At 43.3% G+C, this 21,977-nt stretch overlaps 1 protein-coding gene across 1 annotated transcript in view; it reads right to left on the minus strand.

Annotated features, from left to right (window-relative positions):
- Positions 1–21,977, minus strand: part of Piezo2 (piezo type mechanosensitive ion channel component 2) — a 369,017-nt gene that overhangs the window by 311,444 nt on the left and 35,596 nt on the right. The gene's annotated exons all lie outside the window — the stretch shown is intronic.

Genomic DNA, 21,977 nt, shown 5'->3' on the forward strand with positions numbered 1-21,977 from the left:
GTATTTATTTTCAGTTTTGCATGGCTTCGTTTCCTGCTATCAACCATGGTGTGAAAATATAAAACGGAAGATCCCAGAAGCAATTTAAAAGTTTTAAATCTTGGGCCATTCCTCAGTAACACGGTAAAAATCTCAGAACATCCGGCATGACCCCACTTAGGACATGAATCAGTATGCACTACCCCATAATTACTGGCTGGCGATCTCAGCTATCAAACTGATTGCACAGTATCAGGCTAATTACGCATGGCAATCTGGGACTACCCCCAGTCTCAGGTATGCACTGGGGTGGGGGTTGAAATGCATCCCCCAGGGAAAATGGGGGATCTACTATGTAAACACCAGATTAATGTGGGGTACGGACTTATGAAGAAGGCCTGAAACTGTAATCTACCATGCTTGCTCAAAGGCATTGAGCTGCAATGGTATCTTAGATATGACTCTCCCATCCCCACCCACCCCCATCCCCACCCTTACCCTCACTCCCATCTCCATTCCCACCCCCATTCCCACCTCCACCCTCACCCCCATCCCCACCCCCCTGCAAAGGAAAAAATGAGGCTAAGGACCCAAATAGACATTTCTTCCAAGAAAATATACCATGGCCAATACATACAAACAAAACAAAACAAAATAGACAAAAGGGCAACATTACAAATCATTATAGAAGTGAAAACAATAAGAGCACTTCACACTTGTTAGAATGCCCATTACCAAAAAGGTGTAAATTGATTTGACTGAGATGGCTCACACCAGCAATCCCAGCACTCCGGAGGTGGGAGCAGGAGAGTTAGGGATTTAGCCTAGGCTATATATGTGTGTGTGTGTGTGTGTGTGTGTGTGTGTGTGTGTGTATACATGTCCTGGGCTACATGAGATCCTATCTTAACCCTGACTTCCCCCACCCCAAAAAAACAATACTGGGGAATATACAGAGAAAAGGGAAACTTTGTACACAATGGTAGAAATCTAAACCCAAAAAGCCCTCTGGAAAATAATACGGAGGCTCCACAAAAAAACAAAAACAAAACAATGACAGCTACTGTACAGAAATTTCAACGGTGGATATGTAGCAAGAGTAAATGAAATCAGAGTGTCAGAGACATCCGCACTTCCATGCTCACTGAGAGCTATTCGAAGTAGTTAAAATAGGATTACAAATGATGATGTGTGCCAACAAATGAACAGATAAAACGTGCGGTGGGATACACTTTAGACTTTAAAATGAGGACAGTTCTATCACTTTCAACAACCTGGATGGGAAGGAGGATGTTAAGTGAACCCACACATATGCAGAAACTGAAATAATAAAAGTCGGAAGCACTTTTATTAGAAATAAAAGCTTCTGGGGAAGTTGAAGACAGGGAGGTGTGAACATGTTGATCAAAGCACACAAAACTGTCTTACACAGAGGAGTGAATTAAAAGATGCCTTTACCAGTACAGGGCCCTAAACCTTGAATAACAACCAAGAAAGGAGAGGTAAAATGTTCTCATCAGAAAAACTAAGCATGTGAAGTAATAAACACGGAGATAGTGATCCGCATACATACGTTTCTTTCTGAATGCTGTGTAGCATATACATTGGTTGGGTTTATTTTTCCCAAGCATGACCACTAGGAACACTGGGGAGCCATACAATATGTCCCCAGCTGACATATTCTAGAACATCACACTTTCCATATACAACTAAGACTTTTCGATTGAAAAATTCAGTTAAATGAAGTTAAAGCACAACCTAAGGAGCCTAAGGCTGATACGCTTGAATGAAAACAGTCCACAGAGAAGCCCCAAACCCATGTGGACAGCTTCCAATCCTATGGACTAAGAGAGGTTGATAGGATTGCTGGGGTTTTGAAACAGTCAGGGAAGAGTCAGTGGAAGACAAAGAAAATGAAAGGCATTAAAAAAAAACTAAAATGCTGTGTGTAGTGTGTTGTGTGTGATATATATGATTGTCAGTGGGTGTGTGGACGTGTGTGTGAGCATATAGAAGCTGGAGGTCTAGGTCAGGTTTCCTTCCCTGGTTAAGGCTCCGCCTTTATTTTTGAGACAGGGTCTCTCACTGAACCTGAACCTCGCCACTTCGGTTAGATTAGATGGCACATAGGAACACGCTTCAAGGATCCCACTGTCTCTATGAGGTATGCTGTGAAAAATGGCTTTCTGACGTAGGTGCTGGGAATCTGAACCTGTCCGCAAGCCAATGCCAGAGACACTTCACCAACCAGTCCATCTTCCCAGGCCCCTAAACGTTTTCTTGTTCAGTGCAGGCCATGCAACCACATTAGTGCATTCCATAAATTTGGGGGCCAAGATAAAAAGGGAAGTCTTCTATGTGACTCAACTTTAATAACCCTTCACAGTGCATTTGCCTGTCTGTCTCTGCAGGAGCTTGCAGCATCCCACTCACCCTGATCTGTTCTCTTCCTATAGAACAGTTTTCTGTTATAGAGCTCGCCATTCATTCTCCCATTTGACTATGGGGGCAGAGTAGTCAGTGGAGTTTGCGGCCAGCAATCTCTTTTGAGTTCGAATCATCATGAAGTACTGACCTTGGCACCATAGTATGTTCACATAGTGCATAGCTTTCTCTCGTTTAAATGTCAAGGCCCTAGTGAAGCCAGACCCACAGCCTTAGACCCCTCCAGGCACCTTCCGATCTCCAGGCCAGCTCTTCTCGGAACACGACAGCAAACATGCTGTATGTGTGTGCTCTGCTATGCAGTGTTTCACAGCCTCTGCCTGGCACACTTTAGAGCATGCATAACTGAAGTGTGTGTGCTGACAAAGCTTCCCATCATTAATTCTGGAGATGAAAGAAAAAAAAAAGAAGTCTATCTTCCCAATACACACCCTTCTGATCCTGTCCTATGGTTTCTACTGCTGCAGTGAAGCACTGTGACCAAAAAGCAAATTATCAAGGAAAGGGTTTATTTGCCTTACACTTCCAGGTCATAGTTCATCACTGAAGGAAGTCAGGACAGGAACTCAAAGAAGCTAAGAACCTGGAGACAGGAGCTGATGCAGAGGCCATGAAGGGGTGCTGTTTACTGGTTTACTTCTCATGGCTTGCTCAGACTGCTGTCTTAAGAACCCTGGATGACCAGCCCAAGGGTGGCAGCACTTACAATGGGCTGAGGCCTCTCACATCAATCACTAAGAAAATGCCCCCACAGGCTTGCCTACAGCCTGATCTTATGGAGGCATTCTTAATTGAGGTATCCTCCTCTCAAATGGCTTTAGCTTGTGTCATGCTGACATAAAACCCACCGGCTCAATTAACAATGCTGGCAGTACAGTCCAAAGAGCTCAAGAAGAAAACTAGGGTAGCCCAGTTGAGTGAAGACATGAGCCTTTTACACTGATCCTGCAAGCCCTACCTTCTGGTGTACATGCCTATATTCTATGGTGTCTCGTCTCTTCCTTCCTCCCGAGTGCAGGCTTGTCTGGTGGCACTCCTAATGAGTACAGTAAGAACCCTGGAATGCCTTGTGGAGATGCCAAAGGATGCAGTTTAGCAGTGACTTTGGCATCTTCTTGGCTGATCATCTCTTGTGTACTCCGAAGGAAGCCAACTGCCCTGCAGTGAGTTGCCTAGAGGGAAGCTCATGGGGTAAGGAGGCAATGCACGCAGCCATAGTTGGCTTCATCCACCTATAGCCCAACGGTAGATTGGAAGCACCATCTGCCCTGGCTGCAGACAGTGAGACAGAAGAGCCAGGGCAGATTCTCCTAATCCCGGATCCAAGAAAGGTGAAGCTGGGTTTGCTGGTCTAAGTACTTACTCACTGTTGGGTTAATTTTGATGCAGGAATATCTGACTACTACCTGAACTCAAAAAAGCAAGAACAAACAAAGACAAAACTCTGAATTCGTTTCCTTCTGTGTCTGAAGTAATTGCATTTGAATAGGACAGTAGCTAAGCTGTTGGATGCTTCTCTTTACTCTGCATGTGTGAAGTGGGAGCTTAGGAGGGATCCAAGCATGAGAAAGGCATAAAGCAACATATCTACTTGACTTATCTATATCTAGGGCAAAATATGCCTTTGAACTTGGCAATATGGCACATTCAAGTTTGGAAAGCCTTAGAAGGTAAAGCTTGCTCCTGAGTGCGATGTGCCTGTCCTGGGGACTTAGAGACAAGAGACATTTGTTAACAGTAATGTGCTATCACACTCATTACTCATAGTGGCTCATAGTGTTCCCCAATACCCTATCCTCTCAAGGAGTATCCAGTCAGCCTGCTCCTGCCTCAAGAATGTTGCTGTGGTTGGAGCAATAAAAACACAGATCAAGGTGCTCAAAGGAAAGAAACCATCATCTTTGGGTAAGAATGCCACGTGGTCTCCTGTATCCCTAGCTGGTTTTAACTATCCAAAGTGGTAAGGAGGTTCCTTTTAGAAAAATTATGACAGGTAACGGTAATTTCTCATTTCACACGAGGTTTGCATCAGGCTTAGAATGTGCACGATTAAAAAGGAACTAATTAATGAAGAGAAGTGCCCTATAAACACCACCCCTTCCCGCTCACACCATAAACCCGTCAGCGTGCCTCATTAATAAATTTTGTTTTCTATAAATAAAAGTTAGCACTTGGCTGTAAAATAATTATACAAGTAGAAAACAAAGTGGTAGATTTCACTTGGATAATTTATTGATTACGGAAAGGTGAAAATCTCTTGCAAATATGGAATTGCTTAGATCGCCACAGGACATTTATAAAAAACACTCCTGCTGCCTTATACAGATGATAATTACCCCCTTTTACCCGAGAAGTCTGCACACTGCAAAGCAGCCTTCTACAGTAGCTCACATCCTCTTAGGCTTTGCTGTTAAGGCCGGGTACTCTCAGAGTGATTTTCTTCCTAGCTCCTTCTCTGCAAGTGAGATCCCATTCATGGCCTTGGAAACAGGGTCTTATATGCTTAGAATCTGTATTTCCACTGCATGTGTCCCAAATACTCTTTCTGGACCAGGGGACTTGCTTCCTTCCTCAGTTGCCAAAGCAATAGACAGCAGCCCAGCACTGTGAAAAAAAAAGCAATGCCATTGTCAAGTGACCAAATGATTCCGCCAGCTCGACTTTTTGAAAGGATGTCCTCTCAAAATTCAGTTATTAAAAAAAAATCTTAAGAAGAGGGAGAAACAGCTGCAAAGTATATACAATGAAACAGGAAACAGATTAAACAATCGTAGATTCACCTCGCCACCCCCCTCCCCAAGGAAGCCAAAGTATCAAAGAAATTCGAGACAGGAAAGGAGCTGGTGTGTGACCCAACTCATTGTCTATTTGTGAGGAAGTCCTTTCCCCGTTCAAACTGCACTTGTCTCAGAAAGTGACAGCCCTGAAATAGTTTGGATCAGGGTGCTCTCCGCCCACTCCATCCAAATCCATAGCCACTTCAGGTTAGTCCCAGAGCCTCCTCCACCCAGTTATAAAGCCCACTATTTCTTCAAACAAAGGCTGGTCCAGTCCTTCTCCGTCCCATTCATCAGGACTGAGTCCTGAGCTCACCACTTATTCTTGCCATTTGTCAGATACATTAGTTCTTGTGCATGTCCCCAAAATGTGACACAACAGAAGTGCATTCAGAGAAGAGCGTGCTCTCTTGCTAGGGCATCTTGCCTGGATTATCTTTATGTCTTAATCCAGAGGCAGATAAAAGCTGATGGTGTCAAAATAAGGTCATGGAGAACCTTGAATCAACCAGCCTTGCATTTCTTGGGCTTCGAGAAATAGACAGACTGTGGTACACACAAAGTTCATCAAAGAAATCAGTTTAACAAATGAAACTTTAAATAAAGACCTGGAGGAGAAATATAATCTACAGGAAGCAAGTAGCAGCCTTACTTTTCTCTTACTGTGAGAGGAAACTGAAGCACAAGGGGGCAATTCTCCAGCACCATCACTGAGTGAAGGGGTGGAAATGCTCACCGCTGTGAGTGGATTTGTGCACACTGAATGCATGGGTCAAATCGTCGAGAAAATGTGATATCTCAATGGAGAAAATAATGACTTAAAGCAGTGGTTTCTCTACCTTCCTCATGCAGAGATCCATTAAATTCAGTCCCTCATGTCGTGGTGACCCCGACCATAAAGTTATTTCACTGATACTTCATAACTGTGATTTTGCTACTGTTACAATCGGAATGTAAATTTTTTTTGAGCTACAGGTCTACCAAAGGGATGGAGAAACACAGGTGGAGAACTGCTGATTTGAAACCTCTTTTATCCCTCGCCCCTTAAAGGGGAAAAAATTATTAGAAGCAAGTCTATGTGTATGTTTTTAAGATTTACTTTGATTTGTGCTCATGAGTATCTGTCTGTCTGTGTGAGTGTACGCCACATGAGTCGGGGTGCCGACATAAGGCAGAAGGCAGCTTCAGATCCCCAGGAGCAAAGGTTTGGGACCCACCTACCACGTGGGAACTGAACTTGTCCCTCTGGAAGAACAGTGAACTCTCTCAGCCATCTCAACCATCTCTCTGGCCCTCAATCAGTAAGCTTAGTTTTCCAACTTTTAAATTTGTTTCCCAAGTATTTTAAATTAAATGGGTCTTTACTAACTCCATCTTATTTTTAATTATTCTTCTATAATTCCACCCCTCTTTTTAAGCTGACCTCATGATTTCCTTTCAGTTTACCCCATATTCTCCCACCTTGAAAAGCCGAGGCAGTTCAACTACTTCATTTAGAGAAGTCCAGGAAGACTTGCAATCACAGTTTTGGCCCAGCACAGGTTCACATCAATTCCTAATGTAGAAATCAGGGGGGGGGGTTGTTTCATCTTTTTTTCCACCCCTAAACTAACAAACTAACAATGCCTCGGTGACACATTTTCAGACACCTATGATGTTTTCTGCCTCTTGGCCCAGTTTTTGTGCCTTCCATTTTATTAAATGACACATGGTGTTTCAGAGTTTGCTCTGGTGTCAAGAGTTTGCTGCCAAAAAGCAAGTACAACCCACAAGCCACCATGGGACCCAGCTTCTCTGGTTCTGTCAACTTACACAGGGGTTGGGTTACCCCCACAAATACCCAGGCAAGCTTTCTCCAGAAGACAGGTTACACAACTCCAACTCTTGGCTTATCACCTGTAAAAACCACGCACTAATATATACCCCATCCAATTGCAGCAATCCCATTGATAAGCTCTCCCTCCGGCATACAAATCACTAGGCTGCTCTGGAACAGGGGTGGTTTCCTGTTTATGATTCTATTTCCAGTTTCTATTCTAGTCCCTGAATACAGTAACCATTCAGTAAATATTTACTAAAGTTTAAATAAATTTCTGCCTCTATTTTTTTTTCTTTCTGGGCCTAGATTGTCCTCTGCCTAACAATATGTCACAAATTCATAAAACCCCAAATGACTGTCCCTTCAAGAAAGCCCTCAGAACCGTGGTAAAATGTCTTCTGAGTTGTTGGGTTTGGTTTGTTTGTCTGGTTGGTGGGTTGTTTGTTTATTTTTCATCTCTATGTCTAGATGCACGTGGATGAGTCCACCAAGACTGGAACTCAGTGCAGCAGTTCCAGAGAATGCCTGTTGCCATGGAAAGGAGCACAGAAACACGCCCACACTTTGTAGTTTTGTAACTGAAATAAAGTAGATTGCAAAGTTGTATATCATATGCCAGGCCTATGACGTAGATACGATGAATATTCCCCCATTTAAAGGAAATGAAGGTTCAGAAATTATATTTAATCCACTCAGTATCAAGGGAGAAATACCGTTTAATCCCAGTCAGACTGGCTCCATGGTTCCTACTGTCTTTCCTTTCTTCTGTCACTCTTTTTATAAAAATACATCTGTGATTACTATGCTTGGTTGTCAATTTGGTACACTTGAGAAGGAACTTCAGTTAAGGAACTGCCTTCTTCAGACTGGTCTGTGGCCCTTTCTTTGGGCCATTTGGAAATCTTCTTAATAGTTGAGGGGCTCAGCCCACTGTGGGCCGTATCATCTGTAAACAGATGTGGCTCAGCAACAAAAAAGAAGAAAAAATGATAGTTGAAGGAGAACCTGGCAGTAAGCCAGTCAGCAGCTTTCCTCCGTGGTTTCTACTTCAAGCTCCTGTTTGGAGTTCCTGTCTTGGCTTCCCTTAACAATGGACTGTTACCTGGAAGATAAAATAAACCCTTTCCTTTCCCAAGTTGCTTTTGGTCATGGTGTTTATCACAGCAACCGAAGGCCAACTAGGACATTAGACCTCGTCTAGATTAACACAGTCAGGCAATCAACATGGAAGGATTAAAGGACAGAGAAGCCTCACAGAACGATGAGCAAGACTCAGGCTCCCTGTCTTTGGTGCCTAGGAATAGATTGCTCTATATGCAGGAAGCAAGAAATGATGGGTTCTGAACCCAAAGCTGTTGCTGTTTGCAAGTGGGAGTAAAGGTAGACACATCCTCCTCCTGGATATCCAGCTTTGTCTTTCTTTTAGTTAAAACTCTCTCAAAACTAACCAATTTCAGTAAACTGCATCCACCTACTCTGTCAGTGAAAAATCATATGGAGCGGTCTACTTAAGATTTCATGTTAATAACAGCAAAGGGAGGGAAACCATTACTGTGAGTTCTAAGCATCTACTTCAGTAGATGCCATTTTGAGGTTGGTTCACTTTGTTTTAGTTTGGTTATCCCTTCCAGGGGAGAAATGAAACCTACAAAGCAAACATTCTTCTTTTTGTCTCAGAAAACTAAAGGGTTGCTTTTCTTTTTTCTTGGTTTTTTTTTTTCCAGCTATCATCTGGAACACATTAATTTTGTTGCAGATTGTCTTGGAGAGGGCTTTTAGGGGAACCACTGGATGTGTTTCTAAAGGAAACCGAAGTGACTAGAGTTGACTTTCTTTTGGTTTTTAAGTTGTACCTTCAGGTAACCCACGACAAAAATTAACAAGTTCCAGATGATAGATAGAAAACATATCCAAAGACCCTAGCAAGCCACATTAAACACGGAGACTGTAGGAGTGGCCAACACACATGCTTAGTATAATCTGCAGCACAGTGACCATCAGGTGACACTGTCAGACACTCTCCTCTCCGCATGGATATGACTTTGCTCTATAGAATTCTCAGGGTCTGCCCAGCTCTCATTCCACACGTAACTGAGACTCCCACCCACTGCATGATGGTCTTGTCTCTTCACACCTTATCAACAGCCGTGGTAGGGACCATCTTCTAGCTCAGCTAAGTATAAGGTCAAGCTGGATCGCCTGATGGTCTTCGTCTCTTTGGTTTAACTTTATTTCATGACCAACTTCACAAGGCTTTCCCTCCCCCCCCCCCAAGATGGACTTTTGTTTCATCACCTTCCAGCTAGGACTAGAATTTCTCTTAGAAAAAGAACTGTATCTGTGTGGGAGTGACCCCAATAAATCCAGATAATGGCAGAAATGCTCTGATCATAGTGTCTGCGGCTTCAGACGTCAAGATAGAACAGAGTGGTAAGAGGTCTAATCTAGACATGAAGCTCATAAGAGGCACAGACCTGTGAACACTGACATGGCCTGTCCTGGATGCCAGGATGACTTTAGCAGTCACCCACAGAAATCAAAATGAAGTCCTGTGAGGCAAACGGTGCTCATTCTTCTTGCACACCAAGAGGAAACTGAAGCTTGGAGAGGTCACATGACCACAAAAGAGCTAGAAGTGGGGCATCCATGTAGAATTCAAAGCTCAGGCCCCCTTTTCTTTAAAGTAACATATATTCATGTACAAGTTAATGGGTTTAACGTGTCCTCAAATGCTATAACACTATCACTCTGTCCTTGTTTTCAATCCATTATCGTATTCCCTAGAACATGTCTTCTCTTCTATTCCTTGTGAATATGTTGGGTAAAATCTAGAACCAAGACAAGCCCATTGGTTAGCCCCAAGCCTTCCAGAGAGTACCCCTGCTTTGGGGGAGGGAGTGATCTTCAAACACACAGCTTCTTGGTTCTGTCTTTTGCACTGCTAGTTGACTGTAAGCTAGGAAACAGCTTTCTTGTCTTGATAAATGATGGATATCCTACTCAGAGTCCCCCTGGATGTCTTCCTCTTCCTTAATTATGTCTACCCATTCCATTCCTAGGCACTGTGCTCCTGGCACACAAGATACCTTACTCTGCAAAGAAAGAAACAATTTGAAGGAGAGAGGTGTGCTTCCCATAACAAAAGCAATAACAACAAAAAGCCCTAATCATTCATTCAGTAGTCTGAATGACTTTACTGTATAGGACAAGGGCTATAAATTAATTCTCTCTGCATCTTCAGCATCAAATACAACGTCCTGGCAATAGAGTACTCACTTAAGATATATGCTACAACTGACTGAATTGACACGACTCACAAAAGTAATGTTTATGATATTATATGCAGATCCTTAAAATTACTAATATAGTAGGAATGGAAAATATTTAAATTGTTGGTGTCACAAAATTATATTAATATGAAGTTGGCTTTTAAAACACTATGCATTTATTCTACTATGAAAACCCAGCATTGAAATCTTGACCAAGTGTTAATGGGATTAAGTAGAAATATCCATAGAAAAAAATGTTGGTATTATTTTCTCGGAAGTATTCTGGAGAAAATGACAGCTATAAAAATGCTATTATGTCAAGACAAAGTATCTTAGTTTCTCTAGCCAAATTTTTTTTTATTGAAAATACTGTATTTATTTTATGTGTATGGGTGTGTGTGTGTGTGTGTGTGTACTTTGTGCCTGCAGGGGCCAGAACAGGGCAGTGGATCTAATGGAACTGGCATTACAAGTACTTGTGTCATCATCTCTCCAAGTCCCAAAATTTCTTACCATTAAGAGAAAACTCCAAGTAAATAATCTATGCTTTAGCACAAAAAAGGTAGAAAAGTTGAAAACATCACATTTACGTGAAACAGTTTTAAAATTATACCCCAATACAATTTTCACTAGGGAATTTTAAAACTTGTTCTGTGTTTAAACTAAAAATGGGCGGTTAACCCCATAGATAGCATGTCAGGAAATTAACCAAAACCCTCTTCCAAACCTACTCCAAAATTTCTATATTGAATCATAACCTCCCAGGTGATAATAGTCTTCCTTGGAGTATTGGGCAGGGGTGATTAGACTCTAAGGATGCAGCCCTCCTAGATGGGGTTAGTGCCCTCACTGAAGCATTCTCTTGCTCCACCACGTGAACATGTTACCTATGGATTAGGAAATAGGCCCTCATTAGACAGTGTACTGTTGCTTTGACCTTAGATTTTCAAAAGGTTTGTGTGTGTGTGTGGGGGGGTCTGTTGTTTACAAGATACTCATCTATGAAATTTGATGATGGCAGCCACAACAGACTGCAGCCTAACCTTCAGTGATGCCACATGGAGACAGAGCACCACTGGAGCTTAGCTGTGCTGGCACGCAGCCGTCTACAGCCTCTGCGGGGCGCATTTATTCCCCTTGGCAACTCTGCCAACCCCCGCCCCCGCCCCCACCCTCGAGCACCAGGGCTTGATTGTCTAATCTAAATACACTTATCTGATGGCAAACACATCTCCTTACTGTAAATAGTCCTACAGCAGGGCTTCATCTGTTTTACTCTCTATCTAGGTAAATGTGTCTCCTTTCTCCCGAGGAAGCCCTTCCTGCATCTTCCTCAAGGTATAGCAATCAAGATGGAACCCAGAATGGTTCCTGTTGCCTTCCTTCTGTCTCTCACTCTCAATCTCCTTACCTCCTCTGGCAACAGAGGCTCAACCACCTGCTTGAGTCCCCTGCTGTGGCTTCACTTCTGCCCCCCCCCACACACACACACACCCCATCTTCAGGGGTGCTATTCCCTGTGTTTCCTGTATGACTCATTGCAGTACCTCCTGCTGGACATTACCACCAGGACACCAGATGTCCCAGGAAGCACTTCCCTGTCTGCGACTTGGCCATCAAGGACTAGGACAGAATTCTACACAGACTTCCAAAACTTAACCCAGGCTTTTCCTTCTACCAACTGTTAGGTACCTGGAGAAAAAAAAAAGTTCACTTCCCTCCTGCTTCCCCATAGTTGAAGAGAAAAACCTTAGATGAATTCAAAGAAATAGAATCCTGAATCCAGAAGTGTAAGAAACGCCTCCCACCTTGATACTCTTCTAAAGGTCCTGGTTTTGAGGATCTTGGTGAAAAGAGGTACGCCACACACTTCCTCCAGTGATGAATTCAGAAAATTCCCTGTGGCTTTCCACTCCTCATATTTCTGTATCATCTCATACCTTGCCTCAGCCATGCATACTAAGAACACTCTACAGGGGGTGGCACACGCTGGTTAAATTTACTGATTACTTTTGCTGTGCTGGAATTTCTTTTATCCTTTTATCCCTAACAAAATCAATTTCTCCATTATTTTCTTTACCAATTAATTATACTTTTTCCTACGTACAAATAAAGGAAGCAATCACAACCTAACAGAATAGAGGTGGTGAACTCACACCAAATAACTAAAACGAGAGAGAGAACTGTGTTGACTAGATTGATATAGAGTTAAAACAATCTAAAAAGAACAGCCGAAGGAAAGGCTAACAATGGGTAGTTGGTAATTGCTCCTGAAACTCTTAAAGCTTAATTCACATTACTTTGTCATGAACCTTAGGGTTATAGTTCTAGAATACCTTGTACAATATCATGGTTGACAACTACTGCTCTCTGCGTACAATTCATTTTCCTAACCTGGAATGCTTATCAAGATACCTGAGAAGTTAATTACCTCCTAAGACTTAAAATCACATCACATTGAGCTAAAACCAGAGCATACAATGTACAGCTAAACATTTTCAATAGAGAAGACATGACTGAACTAAAGAAACGATTCACTTCCCCAAAAGATGGGACTCCAAGTGGTGATGGCTGCTTTCTTGTTGAGTTGAATTACCAAGGACCCATCTAAGCTCCCAAGGTACCTTCTTGCCCTGGGACACAGAGAAGACTGAAAAAAAGATAGCACATAATAATCTGACCACCGAATTCTTTAGACGGGATGGTTGATTGTTTTTTTTTTAATATGTATTCATTCATTGTATCTGTGTGTTGTGTGCACACGTGAGCACATCATGCCGTTCATGTGAAGGTCAGAAGCCAAATTGCAAGAGTCGATTCTCTCCTTCTACCATGTGGGTGGGCCCTAGGGCTCAGATCCAGGGTATCAAGACTGACAGCAAGCATCTTTACCTTTTGAGGCATTTCATTGGCCCCTGAATGGAACTGAGTTACCGGATGGTGAATCGTCCACCATGGACTGGCATGCCTGTACACTCTCTGTGTGCACTCCAGCTACAGCACATGGATGCAGAAGGATGGAGAGCACAAGTCCTCACATGTGCCCTCAGAGCAAAGAATGCTTCTCCTGGGTCCTCAGAAGTTGGAGAAGGAGATGCCCTAGAGCTCTCCAGGGTATATAGTGGGAAGTCCCTCCCAGATCTGATCAACCCCTCTCAGGATCGTCTACATTCTTGAACTCTGACTAAAAACAAGGTCATCTGCTTGCAAAAGACAAATTAGTTTTCTCCAGTGGAGTCTCACTGGTTATATTAACCACATTACAGTATAGGCCCCATGTCCAATGGTCAACACAAAACGAAATCAACTTTTTGTCTCATTTTGCTTTATTTGGGCATTTTTTTACTTACTGGTCTTTTGCTTATGTATATAATTCCCAATTTTATGCTGGTTTTTCTTTTTAATGGATTGGGATTTTTTTTGTTTGTTTACTTCCGTGTGTTTGTGTGTGTGTGTGTGTGTGTGTGTGTGCGTGTGCGTGTGCGTGTGTGTGTGTGTGTGTGTGTGAGAGAGAGAGAGAGAGAGAGAGAGAGAGAGAGAGAGAGAGGGAGAGAGAGAGAGGGAGAGAGAGAGAGTTTCTTATGTTTGTTTGGTTTTTATCAATCCTGGTTTCTTTAGGGTGTTTGTTCATTCATTTGTTTTCAAAAGAGAGAAAGAAAGGGACCACGGTTAGATGGGTAGGGAGAGAAGAATCTTGGAGGAGATGGAGAAGAGGAAAACATGATCACATTATATAATATGGAGCTTTGTTTTCATTAAACAAAATATTAAGACCACTAGCAGCCCTATGAGTAATTGACCCCACAAGTGATGTTCTCTCGAGGAACAACAAAGTCATGACAAAGATATCCAAACCTTCCAACTTCTCTCCTCACTACAGGGATGTGTACAGGAGTCACAATAGAAAATCTGAAACTGGGCCTCATGGTATGGCCAGCCCATGTACTTGTGAAAGCAAAGAAGGACTAGCAGGAAGCCTCTCTGCCTTGCCACCTTGGTTCTGAGGCCTTGGGCTCCAGCAGCCACAGTGCCTTGGTGCCATTGATCTTACACTGTTCAGCTTTGTCCACTGGGCTTTCCTGGAATAGACAGAACAGAAACACTGACCTTTCAGGATCCACCCACAGATCTCTAGCAGAGTAAACGCCAAGGAAGAAGAGGAGTGGTGGAGGAGAGACTGAGATACAGAGGACGAGGAAGTGAGAAGGGGAAGGTGAGAGGGACGAAAAACCTGATCTGTAAAAATAACAAGGGGCTGAGGAGCACACTTGACCGGTGTGCACAAGGAAGTCCAATCAATCTCATATAAAGAAAGGGAGGGCGGGGCGGGAGGGGGGAGATAGGGAAAGGGAGGGAAAGGGAGGAAGTTACTTATTTATATTTGGCTTCCATCTTGGAAATGGAAATGAGAAAGAGCACTCAAGGCAAGAGGCACCACTTGACAGAATCTAATGGCTTTCCAACATCCACGGGCCAGACTCTGCGCATACTTTGGAGATCTATTTCCGACCTGAAGGGTGGGGAAGTCACAGGAAAGGAGAGGGCACGGAAGTCAATTACTTCTAGGCAAGCTGCCCAAAGAAGTTAAAAGTATAAATACAGGCAAAAAATAGAAGCACAACCTCTTTATCTTCCAATCAGGGTTTCACAAGTGCACCCCCACTTCCTCTAAGGGTAGGTCCAGGGCATATCACTCTTTAAAGGAAGAAAGAGAGGGTAAGAGTGCACTGGGCATTTGCTTAAAGAAGGACAACGGTGCTGTTGAGAAGGCTTTGGGGGACCAGGATGCTAGAGTGCATGGCATACCATCCCTTCAGCCTCTGTTTGAAATGGAAGAAGTCTTTTTTATTAAACCAAGGGATAGATGAACGAAACTACAGAATAGTATGTTTGGTCACTGACAACTGGTTTTTCTGTGGAAAAATTACTCCAAGGCAGAAATCACTTAATGAACAAGTCATTTAGCAGTAAGTCACTTGTCATGAACGTTTCTGATTCTGTTGTGTACAAAACAGAAACGGGAAAACAGGGGGAGATGGGCAGGTTATTAAGATGGCGCGAGCATGCCTGCACGGGGCTGGTGCCCTGTGAGCACCAGGGAAGGGCTCGTTCTCATTTACAAAGCTAAGGTAGTTCCTATTAAAATTGCCTTTTCTGGCTACAGCCCTCTTACTGTCCAGTTCATGGTATTCTCCCCAAATTAGGGATTAGCAACTGTATTCAGACTTCTGGGGACAGCAACTCAAGCTATCAAGTAACCTTACTTACCTTCCACCATCCAAACCTAAAGGTTAGTGTTTTATGTAGGTAAAAAGTAGCTTTATGGCCTGCCTGGGCTACTATGGTGAAGTGTAGTTAAGGACTCTTGCAAGACGATTTAACTCAAAGCTTTATTTCACCCAGAAAGATGCTTAAAATGAAGCTTTCGTGAGTGTTGGGTACCTGGCCCATAGAGACAGATTGGAGAATGGTGACTACAGTATGCATTCTGCTCCATAATCCAGGGTGTATCATCACAGCAAACATGTCATGGAGACAGCCACCTGGAAGTGACCACAGAGAGGTGGCTGAAGGACCATCCAGGAAACCATGCTGTGACGCACTACGCATCCACGTGAGATGAGGTTAGGGTATTTACAAACGAGTTGTTTAGCAAATGCAGCAAATTACAAAACCTATTTAGCACGCAATTCAGTTTTCTTAAGATATTTGATAAAAGCAAGTGTAAGGACACTTTAAAACACTACCTGTTGTCACCCAGTTCACTGTGCAAAGACAATTGATTTGCATTAGGTATTTATAGAGCTGGGCCTCCTATATTGGTATTCTGTAGAATTAACATAATTATTTTCAGAGCCAGGAAGAGAATCCTTAATTTATGTTTGTTATTAGTTTCCATGAAGAAAAAAAAGATATTTTACCAAACCAAGAATAAATGTAACAAGGAAGGACAATTGGAATTGAACTGAGTTTCTAAGCCCAAGGAAAGACATGAACAAATGAGATTTAGACCTGCCTTTCAATAGGTTAAGTATGACAAGGGTCAAAGTTTAAAAATGTGGTCCCCAGAGCCCTACATTTCCACCTACAATATTCATGTTCCTGTATATTGGGGGAATAACAGACCTCGCATCTCAGGCCTCTCCCTGTCAAATCTGCTAACTACAACAACAACAACAACAACAACAACAACAACAAATGTCAATGTGAATAAGTTTTCCTTTTAACCAGATCACCCTTACTGGCCCAGGGCATAGCAAGCCAGTGAGAATTTATCAAATAATTTTCAAACCAAATGATTTCTGGCAGTTTTGTCCATTTAATAGTTTTACTGACCCACTGTCTTAGTCACCGTGTCTAAGGCCCTTTATGAGAGAAAGCATGGAGGCTTGCTTACAGTCTCAGAGGGTTGACCACCATGGTGGGGAGCACAGCTGCTGGCAGGCAAGGGACTGAGCGGGAGATGAGAGCTGACATCTGATCTACAGTCAACAGGCAGAGACTGGGCCTGTCATCAGCTTCCAAAACCTCAAAAATCTCACCCCTACTGACACAACTCGTCCAACAAGACCACACTTCCTAATCCTTCCTTTAAAAGTTTACCATCTTGGAACCAAGTATTCAAATAGATGGCCTAAGGGGGCCAGTCTCATTCAAACCACCACACCCACTACCCATAGCTGACCCATATTGTGGAGTAGATTGTTGGTGCCTCGCAATTGTGAAAGCTCTGAGCCTCCTAAGTAGAGAGAGCAGTTGAGTCATGGGATGAGCCAGCGTAACCAACGCGGTCCCTATGACACACTTCGATCATAATAAGTGTCCTCCATAGAGTACTAAAATCATTTCATAAGCACACACTTGTGGCTCTAGCACAAGGCATCCTTGAATTTTGTAGTTGAAGGCCAGCCTGTTATACACAATGAGGCCCAGCTCCACAAGGCCTAGCCAGAAAGCAAAGAAGGAAGGGAGAGAGGGAGGGAGGGAGGGAGAAAAAAAGGAAGGAAGAAAGGGAAGAAAAAGGCAGGCAGGGGAGGGAGGGGAGGGGAGGGGAGGGGAGGGGAGGGGAGGGGAGGGGAGGGGAGGGGAGGGGAGGGGAGGGGAGGGGAGGGGAGGGGAGGGGAGGGGAGGGAAGGGAAGGGAAGGGAAGGGAAGGGAAGGGAAGGGAAGGGAAGGGAAGGGAAGGGAAGGGAAAGGAAGGGAAGGGAAGGGAAGGGAAGGGAAGGGAAGGGAAGGGAAGGGAAGGGAAGGGAAGGGAAGGGCAGGGCAGGGCAGGGCAGGGCAGGGCTAAGTAAAAACCACTTTCTGCCAGTGTTCACCATTAAGTGTATAAACAATAACTAAATACTATTTCATGCATTTGCCATCAGTATCCGACTGTGAAAAGCCACCAAGAAGAGAACAGGTTGTACTGATGAGGTCATACAATGGGCATTCTGGATAGTCTTCTATAAAAGTTTTCCTTCCCAGGTTCTAAGTAGTCAAAGGATCGAATTTTCCCTGGCAGCCCATCTGTACACTGAACATCTTAAATGGTCTTAGAAGGAAATGTTGCCATCTTTAGCACCACCAGGCCACATCGCAGTCTTCTCCAAGCTCAGTAGATGATGGTGAGCGAAGCATGTTCTCTAGATAAAGAACTGATTATTCTGCACAAATCACAGACCATCTTTAAGTATTGCTGGGATTAGAATATTCCTGCCTTGTAAACATTAGCCTATAAATTTAGAAGCACTTAATCAAGCATCCCACGAGACACAGGTTTGTGCAGATGAAGAGCCCGTGAGCTGAGGACCTTAACAGCTCTTCAATGCTTCTGAAAATATGGATCTCATACCCATGGTTCAATTGCCACCAACACTACATTACCTCTGACTTGGGGACCAGTACCAATGCTCACTGCACCATCCAGAGACTCCTCTTGCAAATGGAAGAGATATTCTATATGTCCCTAGGATGGTTCTTTGCCACTTGGAGTCAGCGAAAAGAGCCACTAAGGGCTGGGACTCCCGAAAGAGTAAGCCATCTGCCTTCCACACGGAGATCAGAAATAAAAGCATAAAGTTGACATCTAGACATTGGCTTCCTTCCTTTTATTTGTTTGTAATCCTATGAGAAATTTAAAAAAAAGTAAAAGAATGTCTATTCCTTGTCAAATGATGGCTGGATCTACTTTGAAGGCAAATCTCCACAACTCTAGGCTTTGGTATTGTGGAGAGTCTGGACAAGGAAAAGCTCTACAATTGCCTGACCTAGCTTTCAGGTTTTTATGTTATTTACTATTTCTTTATTTTTGATATTTAATATAATTACATCATTTCCCCCTCCCTCCACTCTCTCCATAACCACCTGGCTCTTTCTTCAAATTCATGGCCTCTTTTTCCATTAATTGTTATGGGGTGTTAACTGTGGCTGGACTTAGGACTGAGCCATTTCAGGACAGTCTGTGTACCTGTCATCTCCTTCCAAGCAGTGGAAAAAATAATGTCCAAAGGAAAATCTGAAGCCTCTGTATGTACGTGTGCGTGTGTGTGCATGTATGTATATGTATATGTATGTGTATACATATACATCCTTAAATGTAACTTGTTGATCTGTATAATTTTGCTAGTATGTATGTTTTCAGGGTGACCACTTGGTATTGGATCGCCCAATTGGTGTGCTCTTTCTGGGGAGCCTAGTTCTCCCACTCTCGGCATTCCTTAGTCGCCTACAGTTCTTTGCTTAGGGCTCTGGCTTTGTGGTTTTCCCCTCTGCCTACTCAAAAAGAGGGAAAGTCCTATGCATTGTACTGGAAACCTAGCTTCCAGTTCTAGGGTGAAGCCAACGACACTCAGCAAATGGAAGCAACTCCCCTCCCCCATCCAAGCTTAACCAGAGCTCAGGTCACAGTCCTTTTCCACCTTCCGTCTTCTGAGTTAATTCATGTGGCCAACAATATTTCTGGACAACGTGTGAGCCGTAGGAGATTCATAGCATATGAATAAAAATTGTTTTATTCATACCAAGAAAGAACCACAAAAGAGAAAGAAATAGGCACAACCTGTTTTGTGGTTTCTAAAGCTGGCTAGCCTCTGCTTGAACCCCCCTCTATGGAACTCATGAATCCTAAATCAGGACCCATTGGGAAGGGTTTATCTAAGAAGCCTAGCAGTAGACGAGGGGGTGGCGAAATGAACTGGCCTCCTCTCCCCTCACTGACTCTCCTTGACTTCCAAAAATAATACTCTGCTCCAGCTGTTCGTTTATTTGTAGGTAGTTGAAGTAGAAGATTATAAACTAAGTTCGGGCGCCGTGAGGGAGAATTGCTACCTCTTCCAAGTCTCACACTGAGAAGCCTTTCTTGTGTCAGTGCTGGATGAAAGGGTTTGGGTGCCCTGTGGCTTTGACTCTGTGCTCCACTGCCTGGAAGAAAGACTAGGAGCACACAGCCTGTCCTGAAATGGCTCGGTTCTAAGCCCAGCCACGCACCCTTAAGTCCCACAGCAGGCTCACAGCCACTCATAGCCCCAACAGAATCCTCAAGGGAAGAAGTCTCACCTGAGAGCCACATTGCCTGGATCAGATCAGCAGTCTGCAAACAACCCTGCTGTCCCCAGGACTGGGTGGCTATGCTTGTAAAACAAATAAACAAACAACAAACAGTCCATTAGCATCTGAGCTGTTTGCTTGTTGTGAATGCTGAACCCAAAGTCTGCAGGCATAGGAAGGACTTAAAGGAACACACAAGGGCCTGACTCTGAGTGCCACGCCTGAGAGTCCTTGGGGGAAATTCCCTGCTCCACTGTCTCAGTGCAACCTTTATTAAGGATCCCTGAGACACAGGGACACTTTCTAGAAAGGTTCCTTTCTATAAAGGATTTCCTTGAGAAGCAGGAAGCAGTAGGCCTTTGAATTTCTCATACCTATGCTTTACTTTCTCTACTTCAGTCCTATCAGCTACACCACACAGACCTCCCTTCTGTCTTTCAGACAAGATGCATCACCAGACTGAACAAGGGAAGGGTAAGAAAACACAGCTGAGAACATGCCCATGGAGCTCGGGAAGAGGCAAATGCCACCAGAAGCCCCATTCTTCATGCATTGCACCCTGAAAGAACTCAGAAAAGCCAGACCTTCCAGATCCCAGTCCCAGGATGTGCAACACCTCTACCTGCGGGGAGGAGCTGGCAAGGAGAGTGGACCAAAACTATGACAGAAACGTTTTAAGTGTCCACACCAAGCAAGAGCTTTGATGACTTTATTTCTCTAAGGCGGGACACTGGGAGACAAATAGTGGCTATCTGGGTCCAGCACATGACAGTTCTTTTATATAAGGGGCAAATATATTCCTGACTGTCAAACCATCCCAACTCCATTTTCTAGGGCCATGGGCCAGCAAACCAGCTCCAGCAGTGTCTGCCCTCAAGGACAGAACAGCTGCTGCACCAGCGCTGCCACACTTCTTAGTGTTTGGGACAAAAACTCAAACCAAGACTTGTATGCAACTTAGAAGTGAAATTTCAATGTCCATTAAGCTAGTTTATTCAGAGCACATCTTTAAGGAATGGTTTTCAGCAGCTCATTCACTGGGGCAGCCAAGGAGGTGGCTATAATAGAGCAGTGCATGCAGCCTGGTCTGGTCCTTACAGACAAGGTGAACTGGGCCCAGAGGCACCTGAACCACATCAAGAGTGTACTCCTGAGATGCCAGACCCAAGAGAGCATAGGGCATGACCACACCTGATGCACAGTGTTAAGAGACCTGAAGCTGCATAGGAAGGATTGGAGAACTTCACACCGCACCACAGAATAACTCGCCGTTACCCAATGGCTCTTACCATCGAGAATCTACTTCAGTCCCCTTAACACTATGTTTTAATTGTTTTCTCATTAATCTAGTTAAGTGCATTGAAACCCTTACAGGGCAGACGAATACGAGGCAAAACCCATCTGGCTGTTTTCTGTGCATCTCCATGTTCTGCCTCAATTTTAGGCAAGGAAGGAGAAACATAAGGCTCCCATTTCTGCACTCCCTAGACTTCTGTGATGATTTTAACATCACACCAATTATAATTAATATTATGTCATTTGAATATAATATATTAATAATGGTATGCTAAGGATATCACAAGAATGAAGTCATTATGAAACTATCATCCTGTATATGAGCTCCTGGAAGTCCATTTTAAGGAATTAGCAGAGACAATGGAAAAGACCATGTACCAAGGATATTAATCTCAGCATTATCTACTACAGTTAAAAATTATGAGCAAGCTAATATCCAACAATGTAGACTAATGAATATCACAGTGATCAATGGTAGATCACCACAGAGAAATTGTTATGTATGTATGTTTTCCCAAAGTACTGGTATGTGGGGGTAATTGTGGCAAGATCTCTCTCTCTCTCTCTCTCTCTCTCTCTCTCTCTCTCTCTCTCTCTCTCTCTCTCTCTCTTTCTCCACACACACACTCACACACACACACACACACACCACAAACACACACATTTAGAATTTCAAAGTGTTAAATATTTATATATGTTAAAATGTTATATATATATTTGTATGTATGTATATATGTATACATATATATATATGTATATAATTAGAATTATCACTTTTATTCCTTCCCAAGTTTCCCCTTATTTTTTCAATTTTCAGGTTTTTTCTTACAAATTAACATATATTTCCTTCTAAATTTCCAA

This window comes from Mus caroli, unplaced genomic scaffold, assembly GCF_978045245.1.
Source record: "Mus caroli unplaced genomic scaffold, Mus_caroli_1 scaffold_19, whole genome shotgun sequence".
In the NCBI taxonomy this organism is placed as follows: domain Eukaryota; kingdom Metazoa; phylum Chordata; class Mammalia; order Rodentia; family Muridae; genus Mus; species Mus caroli.